The sequence below is a fragment of the Ambystoma mexicanum genome, chromosome 5q (genome assembly GCF_040938575.1).
Source record: "Ambystoma mexicanum isolate Mex_15411 chromosome 5q, UKY_AmexF1_1, whole genome shotgun sequence".
In the NCBI taxonomy this organism is placed as follows: Eukaryota; Metazoa; Chordata; class Amphibia; order Caudata; family Ambystomatidae; genus Ambystoma; species Ambystoma mexicanum.
The window spans coordinates 219,980,970-219,999,702 of NC_090933.1; the positions used below are offsets into that span (position 1 = coordinate 219,980,970).

Sequence of the window (18,733 nt, forward strand, 5' to 3'; positions counted from 1 at the left end):
TTGGAGCTGTTAAGCTTCAAAATTCTAGAAACTAAGATTTCATTTTATAGAGGCACCGCTCAAAGCTAAGTATTGTTCTTATATGTTAATGTTTTAAGTTTGTATACTGTTCACATCACCGCCATAGTGGTCTTACCATGTTAAGGCTTGCCTGGATCGTGACAAATTGTTCCCCGAAGCCTTGGAGAACTAAATGGTGCTCTGTTGTAGAAAGAAAATGGGGAAAGACTGAGAGGATTATGGAAGCTGGAGGATGATAGAAACAAACAGACAAACACTTGCAAAAGTAGACGGGAATTGATGGGCAGGGTGTGTAAGGATTGGTTGTGGTTCAAATTAATGTTGATCAGAAAGAAAAGGAGCAAAACACTCCAGCGTTGACAAGCTATTTTCTTGTGAGGGCAGTTTCTAATACATGACAGACGTGTGCAATTAAAGACTTTTACACTGGCGTAAGAGTGATACTTTTGAGTGAGTTGTGTGCTGAAAGGACAGACATACCATGGGTACTGTCTATTAAAAGAGTACAAAAGAGATTTAGCCTCCACACGATGAGGGCCAGATTTATACCCAACTACTTATCGCTGGATGCACCAAAATGTTCACCTGCAGCCACATTGGGCCATGTGTTGAAATACTTTGCTAGTTCTTTCTGTGACCACTCCCCTTCAGCCTAGACTCCTCTGAAGATGCGAAACCTCCTCAACCTGTAGCTTTTCATGTACATGGCTGGGGCCTAGACCCAGCAATTCTGTTTTAGTCCACGTAAACTTTTGTGGTTTGCCTGGTTGCCCCTTCCTCCCCCACCTTTAACTACGATACTAAGAGGTACCTGCAATACAAGGACGGGGTTTGGAAAGGGTCGTATGTTTGCATATGATTCCCAGAAAAGCCCAGTACTGGCTTGAGTGTCCCCGTCTTCACATCACTGTTGGAGCCACACAATTGAAATTGGCAGGAGGGTAGGATGCTTGGAGAGCAGGCATTGCACTCATTTGGGAACTTCAAAATTGAAGACCGCCCTGACTTAAAGACGTCTTAGGGGCTACCCAGCCACACTGGCTAAAGAACACAGCCTTCTGTGGTTTTTGGGGTCTCCAAGGGCTTTGGGCATCCTTAGGGTAGAGCAGCTGCCCAGCACAGAGCCTGAGGTACACCAGTAGTATTTCTACTGGGAATGGCTGGAGCTTGCCTCTCTTTTTCTGCATTAGCACGTTCTGCAGCATCTCAGTGTGCTCACAACCAGGCAGTAGGGAACATGTCAATGGTATTCAAAATGACAAAACAATCAATCAAGCAAGGTTCTTGGCATTACAATTCTGTAAAATTCTTTTGTGGAAATAATCGGGGTGGCGGCAGAGCCCCAGGAATTATTTCACATTCCTCAACTGCATTATGCACATTTTGCCTAGTCCCAATTGCAAGAGATCCCCCTTCACCCATATACCTTTGCCCAATTTCTTCCCGTTGTAGTGCGTGGAGTAGGGTGTGCAGGTGCATTCACATAAAGGTGAGCAGATTTGCAGCCGCCCTATCATGCTCGCCATTTATCAGTCTCTCCATTGAGGTGCACACCACAGTCTCGCAGCAAAGTGCCATTTCAGTCCCGGTTGAACTACCATGGCTCCTTGGAATAACGAGCCTCTTAAGCGCAACCCGGCTTGTGATTCCCGACCAGCATTTTCCTAAGCCGCGGTGGATGGCTATCTGGAACAGGGTAACCAATTACCCTGCATCGGCATATTTAAAGCCAGCCAATATGGGATCATTTTCCCACCGTCAGGACCTGGAGAACTGGTGTACATTTTTGGGGGTAAGATAGTAACGGAAAAACTGCATAAAGTCTGATCTCGTTAGATAAAGCAATAGTGGGTGTGTTTGCCCTTCAGTGTAGCAATTCACTGAAAATATTTTGGTATAAGTCAATGGAATAAAGTGGAGCCAGCTACGTGTGTTGAAGAGAAAAAAAAGTTGAGGCACAACTTTGTACTTGAATCTGTTATCGGGTATCAGATTTGACCCAAAATTGTGTTCTCTGTACCAGACTACAACTTCTGGTAGCAAATCCGGCCACAAAATATGTAATCAAGTGTGCAAAACACCATAGTAAACTCCCTCTGTTATTTGCTAGCATTGCCTGCATCTACAGAACTGACCTGGGAAGGTAGTTTGCAAGATTTGACCCAAAATTGTGTTCTCTGTACCAGACTACAACTTCTGGTAGCAAATCCGGCCACAAAATATGTAATCAAGTGTGCAAAACACCATAGTAAACTCCCTCTGTTATTTGCTAGCATTGCCTGCATCTACAGAACTGACCTGGGAAGGTAGTTTGCAAGATTTGAAGACACAAACATAGCACCATGGTGCAAACTGCATGCAGGTGTGAGGCATCACCAGCCCCTATTGCCACTCTATGTCATCTTACTTTCGTGAACCTGCCAAAGACAGACAATTCTTTCATCCTTCAGCCTGGGTGCAAGATCGCAGCAGCCTTTAACTCAAAATCCAACATCCTTTCCAGACTTGCACATCAGTCCATCAACGCTTTCCTGATTCCAACACTAGAGGACCGGAAAAGCGTAATCCGTCATTTTGGGTTGGAGGAGGTAAACAGAAGTGTTTGGAGAAAATTGTCTGCTGTCATTAGATGCCTCCTCTTCTTTCGGGGTATTTTATTTGCACACAGTAAACATGGTGGTGGTCATGAGCACGTTGAAGCACAGGAACTCCGGTTTCCCTGTTACAGAATTTCACTGTGTGCCACCTGAAAAAATAAGGCACGCTCCTAAGTGCACGTGCTCTTGCGGCAGCAGGGGTTCAGGAAGCAATTTAAACACATACTCCAAATGTGATTCACCTCTTAGTGCTGCGTTCCCCTCTCACCTGCCAAGAAAAGAAATTCATAAAATGCGTTTTTGTTCCCACATCTTTGTGATTCTGTCTGCTGGTTTGTTTACCTTCTGCTAACAGGACGTGTTATGTACATGTCAAAGCGCCCCGTTTAAGAAAGGCTCTCTCATGGGTAGTAAAATGAATGCAAAAAAGACTTCTTTTAGCATGTTATGTTAACTGGGATTTATATTGCGCACCACCGCCATGTGCAGGGTGTTCAGCCGTTCTGGCAGATCTAGAAAAGGGCAGGGGAGTGTTGGTTAGGTTACGCGAGAGAGGGCAACATGCAACACAGCTTTGCGCCTGTGTTGATTGGCAAAGTTCTGGAGTACCCGGGTACTGTGGCAGGCCTTTTTCTAGATGGTCTGTGTCTCGGCCATAGAGACATTTCTTGTTCAGATAGAAGTCTTGTGTGCCCGTGGCGCTAGGGTGCATTGACCGGGGCAATTGTATATAAGTTAGATGTGGAGATGTCGAAATATGTTGTATGATGTCCGTAGAGAGGAATTTTAAATCACTGTGTGCAAGTTTCATAGTTGGTCTGCATCTAGTTTGCTTGGCCATGAAGAAGAGTGTTCGTTTTGGAGCAAAAACAGGTCATACCCAGGGCAAATCATCTCGGATGCTAATAAGTGATAAAGAGTGGATCAACAATCAAGCTAGGTCAAACAATACAACTAAAACACATGCTCAAACACTGCTACGGAGCATGAAAACACCAGAACCCGAGGGTTATAATGTCACGAAAAAGTAAGGCCTGAATAAGGTGTGAAGACATTCTTTTGAAGGAATATCATCTCAATGCAATAAAATGGAAGTTTGGAAACGGAAATTAGGGGCTGAGAAAACAGGAAATTAATTGAACAATGAACAACAATTTATTGATTGTAATCAACTGTGAAATTTGTTTAGGAGAATACAGCAAGTAGACACAAGTCCACCAAATTGAGCCTGAGTATTGTTTATATGTGTACATGTGTAATAGAATATCACAAGCCTCGAAGAAGTTCACTTAAAGGCGTGTAAAGAAAATAAGGGCTTAGTAGTGAAACACATGTAGGCTGTTGTAGAAGTGTCAAGACAGAATATTGATTGTCTAGCGGCAGGAATATATTTTCTTCTTTGGAAAATAACTTCAATGTGATGTACATTTTGTTGAATGAATTTGGACTCGTTATTTTTGAGGACTGAACTGATATTGAAATGCAGTTTTCAATAAATATTATTTAAATAATTTAAATAAAATACACTCAGCACATTTGGGCAATTCTTATTAGATGTCATAATTATAGAAACATGCAGGCGGAGTGTCTGAATATGCCCCATGCAGCAGAGTAGTTGATTTATATTCAGCAATGTACATAACTCCATCTATTTTTTGAAAGAGTGGCACCGCAAGGATTAACATAGGCACCTGTGTGATATATATATATATATACAGAAAACAGAAGTAGGGCAAACAGTTCATACAGTTTGGCAGTGGTTACTTTGTGATGCTAAGGAGCAAAATACAGGAGGCAACAATTAACTAAGCAAAACAATGTATACAAACATTAAAAAAAGATACGGTAATGACCTAAATACAGTAAATTATAAAAACTTTGAAATGGCAATGTTCAAATTTGGCCTACTGAAAACGTAAAACGCTCATAAAAAAAAGTTGAAAACAAAAAGTGCTGTTTGTATGTTGAAAAGCATGTTGGGGTAAAGATGCTGGTTTCTCGCCTTTTTTATTTTCTCCTTAAGTGTCCCTTGCTCCTATACAAATCAATAACTTCCAGGTGATCTCCCGCTATAGTGTTCACAAATGTTCCCACAAAGGGCGGTGTCACCAGCTTTGTAAAAAATGTCTGCACCTCCATTGATGGTCCACCATGTACAGTAATTGGCATACCAAGGTTTCTTTTTTCTAAGTATTCAAGTGATCTGATGCTAATTATAATGTATACCGCGTTGCATTGGGGAAGGCTATGCCCCCCAGAGGCTTGATGTGAAGTGTCTCAATGGGGATAATCGCAAGAAGAAGACACTTCATATATGATAACTGCTTGGATGTGCATTGGCAACTTAGGTAGGCACCAAAACCTCAGATGAACTGGTACATTTGACTCTGCTCCAGGTTATCCATGAAGGACAAGAACCATTAAGTGATCTGATCACAAGCTTGGGTCACTTGGAAGCACATGACCATGGTCCTAGGGCGTGGCCCGGATTGCCCATCTGAGGCCAAGTCTGATAGGAGAAATGTCCCATTTCCTACTTCTGACGCCCAGGCAGGCTGCATTATTGTTTATCTTGTGAATTTAGAAAAGACGTGTGTTAACTGGAATCCTTACACACCGAACATTATGCACGGGTATCTTCGATCTAATTGTGCCTCATAGTACTTTACATGCATGGTTTGTCTGCCGGCATATTCAGCACTGCACTATCACATTTATGCAGAAGAAAATAGATTTTTTTCACCCCACTACCATTGCTTGCTTAGACCGAATTCTTAAGCTAGTATTGTGTTTGGTCAGAGGTGAGGGTGAAATCATAGGAGCTTCATTGACGCTGAGTGAAAATGTGTTTGGACCCTGGCGAGCATGTCTCTCACTCGATGCTTGATCACTTGATGCACACGTCTCTGCTTTATTTCAGACAAGCACCACCTCTGCCGATCTCCACCTCAGCAGGGAACTAGTAGAAACCCGTCACCTGGGCACCCGCTTAGAGCTTTCTCTGGTTTTCCCTCCTGGGTTGACATTCAAAAACCTGCAGCATTGTTTGACGAGCGGAGTAGGTTAGTGCATGCTTAGGAGTCGTGAAATTCTACCAGACCATCCGCTGTTAGGCTATGAAGTCAGCATGCACTGGTATAGGCCCATGATTTTTGAAAGCCATATTGAAATGTTGATATGGCAGAAGGTTTTAAAAAGCATGTCGACCATCTAGAAAGGATCAAGGACTAAGGATGCTGTTGAGGCACTGGAAAAACACTAGTAAATTTGTAATAGGCTTCACAGACTAACAGGAACAACACTCATCGCCTATGATTCTCCTATGGCCCTTATTCTGCCACCGTCTGCAATCACAAGTTCTTCTTTACATCATCTTACCTGAAGTACGACCACATTCTTGGCACATTCAACTCTATGTCCACTACTTTTCCACTAAAGTTGTGGGCACGACATTACTCATGTATTTATTTATTTATTTTATTTGTTTATTGCATTTGTTATACGCCCAAACCCTGAGGTATCACAGCGTAGGTTACAGTAAACTTGATTCTCTGGTTACAGTGGGGAAAACGTGGCTAATATACATACATAGATAGCTCAGACATCATGGATTGCACATTTAGGTACGTAGTTAACAATGATATGGTTACACGTATGGGCAGGCCCTTTCTCCAAAGTCAAGATAGTAAAACTCAAGAAAGCATAGTTGGTTTGTTCAACTCTCTTGTTGTTAGGTCAATTTTTATGTATTCCAAACGCATAGTTTGCTTTGCTCTTTTTGTTGTCTCTGTGTGTCCACAAATTCCATTACAAATTTTGTAATTTAAAGTGATGCTCTCAGTAGCACCTAGAATATGTACCTGTACTCTTAATTCACTCTTCATCTGAGGATGGGTGCTTGTAATCACCTACTAACATCAGGGGGGATACAATAGGGCTGCATTCAGCATCTGTTCCGATGTAATGTGCCTGCAAGCATTGCCTGACAACGCGGGAAGTACGCTATAAGAATCACAAATGTGTTCTTCCACTCCAGCTTCGAGTCGTGCAATATAACAATACACATACATATACTTTTCTGAGATTTTGGCTCATCCAAGGTTGCCGTAAGCTTACACTTTTTAAAATGACCTTGATGAGCTCTTAAGTTATACATGAAATTGAAAAGCTGAACCCAGACTGGCCCGTATCCAGTTTAGGATACCCATGTCCCGCCTGTATGGTCGATTACTCTGTGCATGTATGATTGGAGAAATGTCCTGCTGTTGCCATTTACTTCGCAGTTCTTTGCTGGTATTAGTGTCTGTTGGTAAGAGGGTCGGTGAATTGCTGCTGTATTTGCAACCTCTGGGTTCCGGCATCGTGTTTTAATGATTACTGCGCTTGTTTGATTCACAGCCACCACCCTCCACAAAAAATGGCACATTAGCGCACCTCTTTAGGTGGTCAAATAATAATGTAATATTGGAAATCACAATAGGAAAAGAGTGTACTGTGTGGTGCATATCTTCTGTAACTAAGACAACCCTGCCCACCATTCTCCTTTAAATGCATTCTTTAAGTCTGCCCTGCCTTGCCACCTCAAAGGACCAGCCTTTATGGTCGTTATTGCTTTCCTGCGGCTAGTCTCAGATTTATATAGGACTCGCAGCTTTTTTTGCAGTCACACTATTCGTTTCTCTTAGTCAGACATGGGACAGAGCCAGCGCCGGCTCATGGTGCGCACAGGGGGTGCAGCCGTACAAGGGCGCCTCCGGCGCAGCAAATTAAGGGCACCTTGCCTCCAGCTCAGTGTCATGTAAACTTCAGTGTCTATTAACAAATCACGCCGCGCTGGGTCCCACAACAAACAACAGAACTGTTCCCCTTGCTGTTCTGCATTTGTGGTGGGTTGGGGCGTGAACAATCTCAACAGTGCCGACCTGGGGCCGGCACTGGACAGTGCGTACCCCTCTGCCCCTCAGTAACAGCGATTAATCACAGACTCCGGCACACCCACTTCGTGTTTGGAGGCATTCTGAGCTACGGGGTTGACTTGCGTCTTCTCCATTACTGCTATTCCTCCATGGTTGCTGAAAATGTTACAGGCACTCACACTTGAAGAGAGGCAGCAGCTGCAAGCCTGTGGTTGTCAAGTGGGCGCCCGACCACAGACTTTTGAGGGACCAAGGGTCTTCACAAACTTCTACAAAGCTCATAAATGAGACCTAGACCACTCAGCCAATACCAGTAAAATACATTTCCGTGGATTCTATTGTTTTTGGCAGATGCCCTTTGCCCTCAAAGCTCTGCAGCACCTTCTACAGTCCTGTGGAGATTGTGCAAAGGAATTAAAAATAACCTCCCATTTTTGTAATGTGTTCTAAAATTGTGCCGTGGTAAGCCCTCATTAATGCCGAGCTGTTTTAGCTTGATTTATGCGAATGAGCCTAGAGCGTACCATTTCCGTAAAACATAGTGTTAGGACACATAAGAATCAACTTCATACATGAGGATTTATTTTTTAGTTGTTCAGCCCGACTGTTGTCTTTCCTGCCAGCAGTCTCTTTGCCAGATCTTCTTGGCCTCCCTATGCCCAAACACGCTGAGCCATATTTTCTCTAAATCTGTTGTTTTTGCAGTCATAGTCAGTACAGTTTAATGCTTGCCTGTATGATTATTTTTACCCCAGGTCTCTGTAGCTGTTACTTTTTTGGTTCATTTTGTTTTTTATCCTATCTTGGGGTGATTGCAATGCCTTTTAGTTTTGGCTACATAGTGGCACGTCAGCGCAACCTTTAAGCCAAAACCATTGCGTTCAGTTATATTATTTATTTTGACATTTGTAGAGCGCACCAATCCTGGAGGCAACTGGCCGCTGAAAGTGTAAAGATGGGATGTGAGGAGTAACACACTTCCTTTGTAGTTGTTTGGGTTTCCCCCACTAACTGAATGCCCATGGGCAAGCTAACCCCTATGGCAATTCCCACCCGCTACCTACCCCTCTTGGCCCAAAACACCCCACATTGATGTCTTTGAGCTAACTCTATCTTTCAGCAACATCAAGCTTTGTTCTGTATAGAGGCTGCAGTGCTATTTTAGCAGAAAGACTTCTGATGGTTGATGGCTTTATTGCAGATGAAAACAGCCTTCAGCCACTTCCATTATATGCAAGGTGTGTGTTTTTGCACTAAAGGCCTGTTTTCACATGTCCAGGTACTGACCCTTTTTTCCTGCTGTTGTCATTTTATGGATAGGTAGTACATGATGGCAGTGCCTGGTGAATGCTTACCCGTGCCCAGTGCCTAATGTGCCAAAAAATAAGTGCCAGGGCCTAAATATTTTCGAGTGCGCCTCTGACAAATTGGAGCGGGTAGCTCTCCACCCACTGTTGACTCCACTCACGGCTGCACCCTACACTGTCAACATATTTGAGGTTAAAGCTGCAACACACAACCGCTCATTGAGGGTAACAGAAGCGCTGATTATGGCAGCTGTGCAATTTACAGATACCAATCAACACAACATAACATTCTATTTGTGTCTCGAAATAAGAGAAATGTTTTAGCGTTCCGTTGGACACATCATGTTTGTTACAGCCCTCAAGTTGCACCAATGTCATGCAGGCTGACTAGAGCAGTCTGTAGGCCTGGCCTGTATTAGTAGCAGGCATTGTTACTTTACAACTCGTTGTTCTCCACTAGTCTTGCTCTGCCCACCTTGGTCATCACAATTATATATATATAACAATTGGCCATCCCAGGATGCAGAAACCCAGGACAGTGCATACTATTGTTTCTTGCTGTGTGACTATGACTGATTGCCTACACAAAGTCTGTTGGTTTGCCCATGGCTGTTTTCGTATGTTGTACTCCCGATTCACTCCTCTACTCCAGAGCGTAGCCAATCAATGCGGTGCGCAGTTGTGCATGTAGCCGGACTGACTGAGAAACGCACCAGTACTTATCCCATATCAGCGCATTACATATTAATGCCACATGAATAAGGTGCGACCGCACTGTCTCGGTTCTTCATTCTGTTAATACAGTATGACAGCAACGCTACAACTAATGTCCATATATCCATCCACCTAATGACGTTTGAAGATATTGATTGGCTATCAAGCAGACACTTTGTGGTTTTACATGTGGCTCCTTGTGCATCAAAGGAAACCTCGTGATATTTAGCTTTGGCTGTAGTTAGCATGTTTTTAACGGTACTGTTTGCAGCCATGGACACAGAGAAAGGGGTGGGGGCGGCGGGGCTTGAGGGTACCTAAGCCACAAAGGAACTTTCCAGAAAGGCAGGCCTATAAATTAGCTGTTGCTCAGGCTCGTCTGTTTCCCAGCCAGGGCTGGCCCTTTCATTCGCCTGCATGAAGCTCGTTTATATTTTTTGCAGCCAGATGTGGTCTGACAGCCATCACTCAGGGCTTCCTTCCCCACCGTTAGGAGGTCGAGGGAAAACCAGTCACGTTCGCCATTTTACAGAATCCACATCAACATTATTGAAGATGGATGTGCCTTTAAAGCAAAGATTGATTGTGGAGATCGGAGTTATGGCGTCGTTTATCATGGTGAATATTATTTAGACTTGGATTGTACAAGGCTGTAACTTGAGACACAGCCGGGGGAGGGACAATCTCGAAACGAGGATCCATGAACTTTAATGGATGGAGGATTTTTTTTCTTTCTTGCAGAGCTCAACTCCACTATGCCATGTTTTACCTCCCTCGCCTGCAGAAGCTGAGCTGGCTGATTTAAAGGGCCAGCCTACCTGCTCTGCCCTCTCCAGAAGAGGCTGCAAATGTAGAGAGCCAGGGCCGGAGAGACCGCAAGGTAAATTTAGGAGCTTGTCTAGACTGCCACCAGGGGGAGCTGGAGGGAACCTGCAAACATCCAATCTGGCAGCACTGCAAAAGAAGTGGGGTCGACAAAATGGAACTTAAGCTGAGTGTGCACCAGCCTTGCAGGGCAAGCACTGGGACCTGGAGCCGAGGCTTACATCGATCCAATGGCTGCTTAATGTGCAGTTAAATGGCTGTTGACAATATGCAGAGACGAAGCCGTATATCAACATACTTCCATCTTTTCATAATAGGTCTGGCCAACAATTGTTTGGCTTCTGTCAACTTACTCAGTCAAATTGTTGTTTTTATAAAGAGTGCCATGATCTATAATTCACGTGAATCATGAGATTGTGGCAGTCTTGTGGAACTGGTAGAGGGTCCCTGCAGTATTCATTTGTGAACAGTTGGATCCCACCTCATTAATGTTTAAAAGGCATTATTAAAATACACACTTTGATGTAATCTCAGCACTTTAGGTCGACTGAGTCTGGACAGTGCAGCAAGCCCTTTTTTCAGGGTTCAACTCCAGGCGTTGGAACATAACGGAAAGTATATAGCAGGTGGATTTTAAAGCCTATTTGTCAACAAAATAAGATTAGAAGAATCATTTACTGGGGCATTGACAGCGTAATTCCCAGGGTTCGAATTTGAGGGTAGCTGGGAGCTATTTAGATTCTGCTTGTAGCCTAGAAGAGCATTGTTAGCTTGACATGAACAGTTAGTTACCAGGAGCTACTTTTGGCTCTCCAAGACAACCCATGACTAACCAACATACCTATGTGACATTAACTGTGTGTGTTTGGGACAATCAGTAAATAAGCTTTAGGACACATCTGTATGCCATGCGAAGCCTAAGAGGCATAAATAATGGACAACATGTTAAGATGGCAACTTCTGTTAAAGTTACATTTGCAGAATACTATGTACTAGCTCCTCGTTCCCCAGCGTTGCCTTGCTCCTGCTCACTGATTAATGCTGGCTACCCAGGAGTTGCTTTTAGATCCTGCTTATCCAATCTTAATTTCGATCCCTGCATTCCTGATGTGAAAGGATGTGTGGCAGACCCCCCAAAGCATCAGATCCAGTTTAAAACCATAGCCGTATGGCAGCTTTAGCATTGTATGGGAGATTGTTGCAAGCTCCACTCCCATTTGCTCTGAATAAGCTCTTTCCTCTGACATCTCCACCTGTCCCCTTGAATACATGGGAGTAACCCATCTTATCTGCTGGTATCCTTTTTAGGAATGGATCCTGCTAATACTGCATGGGAAGCGCTGGGCACTGTCCAGTTATTGTTTAGTCCCTGACCATACAGAGGCTGTCCAAAATACTGGGGTGCAGTGCTGTGCGTCAGAAGGGGAGTGAGCAGTCCACTCCAAGAGCCTCCGAACATACCAATACCAGCCTGATGGAAACTTAGCAACCTTTAGCAACTCAACTCTGTTGCCATGGGAGTTCCATTACAACGAGGCCAAATGTGCTCTAATGGGGTTTCGCCTATTGGGATAAATGCTGATGAGAGAGCATTTTCTATCTGGTTGTAGTTTTTTTAGAGTGAAGTGGGGCAAAATGGGTGTATCATTTTTAGACTTTGCGTGCCTCCTTCCTGCCCTTCTTTCCTGTTTCCTTTTCCTCCACACACGACAGTCTTGATGCCCCCAGCAGGGGGCACAAAACGTCAACAACCAAACAAGCCTTGGTGCTGGGAGCCAGTGGTGATCTTGCACAGTCTAAGACATTGTAACCTTACATCCTGCAACCTATACTCCCTCCATGATTTTGCTCTACATCCAGTTTTCCAGATGTGTACAGCAAGTGCTGGGATCTTCTGACTAACAACCGTGTGTGCCAGTGGCCAGGACAGAGGCTGCCGCATTGCCCCTTTCAGTAGCTACTTTAGGTTCTAGATCTATTGGCGGGATCTGAGGCATTGAGTTAGTTGTTGTGTGTGAATTATAGCATAAATATCTCTGAAACAATATTTGATGTGTCTTGTATGCTCTTTTTCTTGAAATAAACTCTGCTGCAGTTTTACAAAGGCTTTACAAATAGGGTTCGGTTTTGGTACATAACGATTCCTATTTCTCACCATGGTCAAACACCTTTTACTGCCTGTCTTTAGGACCTGGACGTTACTCACTGTGTGCTTTCTCATGCTAGCAGAGGGCACTTTTAAACGACTTGTTTAAATTCAGGCCTCAAAATGTACACTCGGCACTAGTATTTCTCCCGTGAAAATGGACTCTTGGAGATTAAGAAATGGTGTGCTGTGTCTATTTGTAGGATTCAGGGGCCGAGCAACTTGAAATATGTTTGTACCTTTTAAAATGATCTCACTATCCTTGCACAATTGCCCAAAGGGTTTTACAATTGTCTAAAGTATAAGGAAACCCTGAGCAAAATAGCAATTATGATATTTATGTCGCACAACGCACAACTGCAACCATGGTTTTAACCAAAATATGAGGAGTTTAAAAAAAAAATAAGATTGACTCTAGTTGTGCAACATTTGCGAATCATTGTGCATATTAGGAATGGAAAATAACACACACAGAAATACTGTAGCAGCTGGAATAAAGCCCATGAGAAGTAGGTCAGATAGCGCTCCCCATTATTTATGTCCTGGGCTTTGTAGGTATTAGAATGTTGTAAACTAAAGCTTTACTTCCTGCATAATGGGGAAAATGTGCACCCATGACAATAGTCTGTCTTAAAATAATGGGCATATGAATAATGTGCTGAATATTAGTAATGCGATGAATATTACTACGGCCTATCGGGACACTGTGGCAGTGCAGTATGCCTGTGTGAATACTGTGGCAGAAGTCAGTCCCAACCTGAATATTGTGCCAGAGCCTCACGCCTGCCTGCATACTATGCCCGGGAGCAATGACTGTCGGGGTGCAGTGGAATTCGTAATAGTGTGACTGAGTAATACCCCTCACTTTTGACCCAAAAGAACAGGCTTCAAATAGTGTGTTGGAGAATAGTTCCAATTGTAGTATAATATTTACTGGAATAACATGAAGGGAACTAATGAGCATCAGAATGTTGCCTCAATGCAACATGCGCGTGCAAATTGTGCACGAGAATAATGGTTGTTCTGGGTGTGTAACAGAGGTTATTGACCAGCAAAACATTGTTCCAGAAAGGGTCTTCATGAATTATGTGACATAATTGCACTAGAGATCTCCAGAGTTGTCCGCTCTATGGAAGTCTCCTCTAAACAGGTGCTCCCCTATTCCTCCAGAACCATCAAGGACACATTGCCTCTCTCACCCCAGCCTTGGCTAACATCTGCAACAACTCATTTGCCACTGGCTCCTTCCATCAACCCCTTAAGCACTCGCTTGTGCACCCTCTACTAAAAAAAGCCCTCTGCTGACCCTTCTTGCCCGGCTATCGCCCTATCCCTGTCACTGATTATTTTGGGCAATCAACCTCTGCTTGGGTCCACGCCCCTCATCCACTTGTGAGGCAAAAAAACCTTGGGATCATCTTTGACCCCTCTCCCTCCTTCTCTCCCCACTCCATGGACCTTGCCAAGAAGTCCAACTTTCAGCTGCACCGCCTCAGAGGCATTCTACCTTTCCTCACCTTCCCCCAGAAGCTCAATGTCTCCAGAGCCCTGGTTCTCTCTAGGCTGGACTACTGCAACAGCCTCTTCCTCGAGCTGCCTCTTTTCTCCCGTCGCTCCCTTCAACTAATCCAGAATAGGACTGCAAGACTTATCCTTGGCCTCAAGCCCAGCCCAGGGACCGTATCTCTGCTGACCTAAATTCTCTCTACTGGCTCCCGGTGTCTACAAGGATCAAATTCAAGACCCTTTGCATCTGGGGCCTGGGGCCTCCCTACATTCAGCTTTCTTTCCCTAAATATCTCCGAGCCAGAGTTCTTCAGTCCTCTGGCTCCAACACTTTGCAGGCCAACTGTTTCTCCAAGCAGAGAGTGGGAGGTACCTCCCTTTCCTCGGCTGGCTCCTCCCTTTGGAACAGCTTGCCTCCTCCCCTCAGACTTGAGCTGGACCTTCTTAAGTTCCAGAAACCTCTCACGACTCTCCTTTTCTCCTCTTCTTTCCCTCTGGCCCTCCCGCACAGAAAGCCAAATGGAGCCAGGAGAGAATTCAAGTGAGTTGGAGATGGGGGATTAGGGGACAAAAAAATGAGCTGTATGAGAAATTCTGGGCAATTCTGGCTCTTATAACCTGGAGATGTTACAATAGGAGAGCGCCATGAAGATTCCAAGAATCATAATTAAGCCTTCTAGACCTAGCTCAAGGGCCACACTGGCAGTTTTGAGCCCCGGAAACCAAGTTAAAGGCCAGAGTGCAGCAAGGGTGTTTTAATGAGGTGAACCGCCCATAAATCCCTACATGATCCGAGGGAGTGGTCTATAAGGCTATTAGTGCACCCATTATTGTTCACATTTTTAAAAAGTAATATTTCCACCGGCTGGTCAAAGCCTGAAATGTAGATCTTAAAAAAAATAACGATCTAATTGAGCATTGCTTTTTATTGTATTTTGGCAAGCAGGGATCACGTGCTAATGAGCATGTACTTGCTGAAGGAGGAGGAGGGGGCAAGTTTCCAACACAGCCGGGACACGTCTGCTGCGTGTGCGGCCTGACTATGTAATGGAAAATATTCTTGATAGCATGTCTACAAAAAGAAAAGGAAATGAGAACAACTCCTGCAATATCATAGTAGTCAAGAAATATTACTTGATTGGGACGACAGTTTTTTTTTGGTGTATAGGATCAAATGGTTTACCATTGGGTGGCAACTGCCAGGTACTGATTTCAAGGTGCGATGACTGGCGTTCCTCCTTTGACTAATTAGCTATGGTTTAAAATAACACGGCAGTGTGGCCCCACAATTAAAATGGGAGGAGCTAGGACATAGTGGTACAAGTCGTGTGGAGGAGCTGGACAGCGGTGTCCTTCCCAGTAAAGAAGTTAAAGCCCTGAAGGTGGGCTGGCAGGACTCCTTATTCCTGATGGCATGTACTATAGTACGATGCCCTTGATCTCATCACATCCACCCCATACTCACACACATTCATTCAAGGCTTCGGATTATATTTTGAAATAGAAGTATTGTACCCCCTATTTCTTTTAACTTTCGAGTAAAAATGTCATTCCCATTCCCAGTTTGTTTTGACAAGTAAATATATATTTTTAATCTAAAAGAAATATGTTTTTGTAACCCATACATCTTTAGACCTAGTAATTCAGGCAAAGGGCACAGTTCTGTTTTGTATCCTAAGGGTTCTTCTTCAGATCAGGCAGTAATAATATTAGGGTTCCTTTCTCTAACCATGCCATGCTGGTACCATTGAGCCAACATATCCGTGGAGCTGTGTGAATGGAACCAGGGGCTTGCTCCTACGTGCCCATTGATTCCTATATGTTGTTATGAGTATTTTTATGCTCCCTAGTTTTTGTGGAAGTGTGTATTCGCTTTCTTTAGGGAGTAAAGGTGGACACTATGCCACTAGTCTATGTTGCTGACTGAAAGTACTTGCCTTCTCCAAAATCAGGGCAATCACTGCTCTGAATTGCTGCAACTATCCAGCGTTGTACCAGCCACATTTCTGGTGTAGTGCTTAGCAATATCCTAATGCTTAATGGGGTGCTCACTTAAAGTTTTTTCACACTGGTGCAGTGTCTTCTTTAGAAATCCAGCACACATTTTGCAGCATCCTGTGGACTTTCGGGGAAGTGTGATTGCAATTGTGGTGTGACGGTGCAATAGGCCATCATAATATTTGGTTGATGTTGTTTTAATGAACCCTTCACAGTAAGTGCATTTACACATTGCTGTGCCACGCATGTTCCCGGGCGTCTGTTGCGACATCGGGCCAGTGGACATTTTGGGGAGTTGAAGCAGTTTATACTACTCACCTCTGGAAAGTTATTTTTCCATCACCTGCAGTTTGATGCAGTTTTCAATAGGAAAAGTTGCATCATTCAAGCCCACGCCTTATGTTTAATATGGGGGGAGCGGCCTGATGCTGGTCTTCAATATGGTGTCTCCGTCAGGCAACAAGTCCGAGCTGCAAATTGCTTTGCTGCCTTGAAGCTGCCAATGATTCTCAAACACCTTTGGATGGGCCCGAAAATGTGGGAGGTGCTAGAAGTTTGAATAGCTAGCTATTCTCTATATGCAGTTCTTATGTTGGCTACTAATCTGTGTGAGCCTGCTCTGTGAGCACCACAGCTCCTCCACTTTAAGGCGCAGCACAAACCATTCCTTTCTCAGAAGTTATGTTAATAACAATCCTGTCAGTTTCGTGCCTGACTGGGGGAGCCTTCAATGATTTCCTGTGAAAGTTGGGCCGAAAATATACACCCTCAGTATTAAGGGGTATGATCCAGCAGCATCAGCTCTAGCCAGAAAAGTTAATAATGAGGAGTTGTAGTCAAAAACATTTGGAGGGCCAAAGGTTGAAGACCCCTGAGGAGGTATAGGGAGAAGGTCGCCTGTGGGTTCTACCCTCGGGAACTTCGCTCTAGACATTAGACACTGCAGCAGCTGTACTAAGTTTTGGGGTGCTGAGGTCTCCTGGGTATTCAAAATTCTGAGAATTCTGCTGCTTTCTCACCACGGATAATTTGCCGATTGAGCAGTGTAATTAATCCCATTGATATTAGGGTGGGGGATACAAAATTGCTCAGGGTAACGTATTGGGCCTTAGAGTGTTTGTGATGACGTAGCAAAACCCATGTACAAATCAAACACGGGACCGCAAACGTGTATGCCGCTTCCAGACAAAGAGGCCCGCGTTGAACAGCGCCTGGGATTTATATCTCAATCTGCCACTTCATCAAAAGTAAGAAATGCTTGAAAAAAAACCAAGTAATGCCGCTTTAAAATCCATGTCAAAGCGATGTGACTGCAAAAACAGAACAGTTTATCAGACTCACGTCAATCACTGACGCCGTAATGTTGACACGGGTCGAATCATTACACTAAAATATACTGTAGCCGTTATTAATATATGCAGACCAGTGCCACGGATGTGATGTAAGACTGCTATTTCCTGATTAAAAGCTCTCGGTCTTGTCGGCATTCGACTCGGCTCTTCCCCGCCCTGGTGACTGACAGGGGGGGCCTGGTGCTATTACCCAGCACACCTTACAAAAGGGGGCTGTGGAGGGTGGCGAGGGAGCCGGCTCCGAGAAGTGCAGGTCGGCTTTGCAAAACAAGAGTGTCTAATTTCAGCAGCCACAACCGTGCATCCAGAAGGAGGGCAGATTTATCATGGCGCATTACCGAGAGCAGCAAATGTCATGAAAACCATTGTTTTTGAATCTTTCCCCCCTCTCCCTGAGAGTCTAAATGAGGTGATTTATGATAGTTATCCGTCTTTAGGGTCATCCATCAACTTTTAGTTGCTAGGCAATCAAAGCAGCAGCTGTTTGCTTTGAATCTAGCTGAAACGCTGTCAGTCATCACATGCAGGTATGACCTTTTGTGGTAAAAACATTATCTTGCCGGCAGAGTTAAAGGGGAAGGCGCCATTTTTGTGGGCCTGTACATTGTTCGTCCTGCGAAGAGGCGAACAAATTGTAAAGTAAACATTTCCTTTGCGTTTTTGACCTGCTTAGCGAAATGCCCTCGGGACTGTACTCACAGAGAGGCCTGTAAGATGATCTGTGCGGTGGTACATTTCAGAGAAATAAATCTGTGTAAGGTTAATCCGGGTAGCTAACATACGCTGCCTCGTGAACTTGTGTAATGGCGGGCCAATGTCTTCCTCACATGCTTGTGCTCCGAAATGAGAGTAAGGTGGGCGCATGGCGTCCTTTCTTCCCAGCTCCGGGAAGAAGGGAGCACTGGCAAACAAACGCACACGACCATCAGCAGGATGTGTGTGTTGGAGCATCAGAAGACGATATATGTGAAATGACACACTTGTATGTCTTCGTCAGCGTGACTTTTCCTGCACTCCGTTTGCTAATAGTCGGTGTTCCGGGCACGCACCTATTATTATTACACGAAAGTTGCGCGTGGGCCCCTTCTTGCATTATTTAAAGGTGAATGGAGGGCCAATGCATGTTCCACTCTATTGTGTAATGTCAAAAACGTGCAATAACTTGCTGCAGACTTTTCAAGGGAAGTAAAACCAAGACAAACATCCAAAGCAACCTATGGGCTTTAAGTAAAGGATGGAAGCGCACGTGCTGCATTATACACACGTGTCACGTGGGCAGCAGATCCTAAAGTGGCTACAGGAGTCAATTAGGGGAAAAGGTGATTGAAACATGTCGCTCAGTTGATGACAC

The 18,733-nt window shown here is 44.3% G+C and overlaps 1 protein-coding gene across 1 annotated transcript in view; it reads left to right on the top strand.

Moving 5' to 3' along the window:
* The window catches only part of TSHZ1 (teashirt zinc finger homeobox 1), a 136,688-nt gene that overhangs the window by 32,108 nt on the left and 85,847 nt on the right, over positions 1-18,733 (top strand). The gene's annotated exons all lie outside the window — the stretch shown is intronic.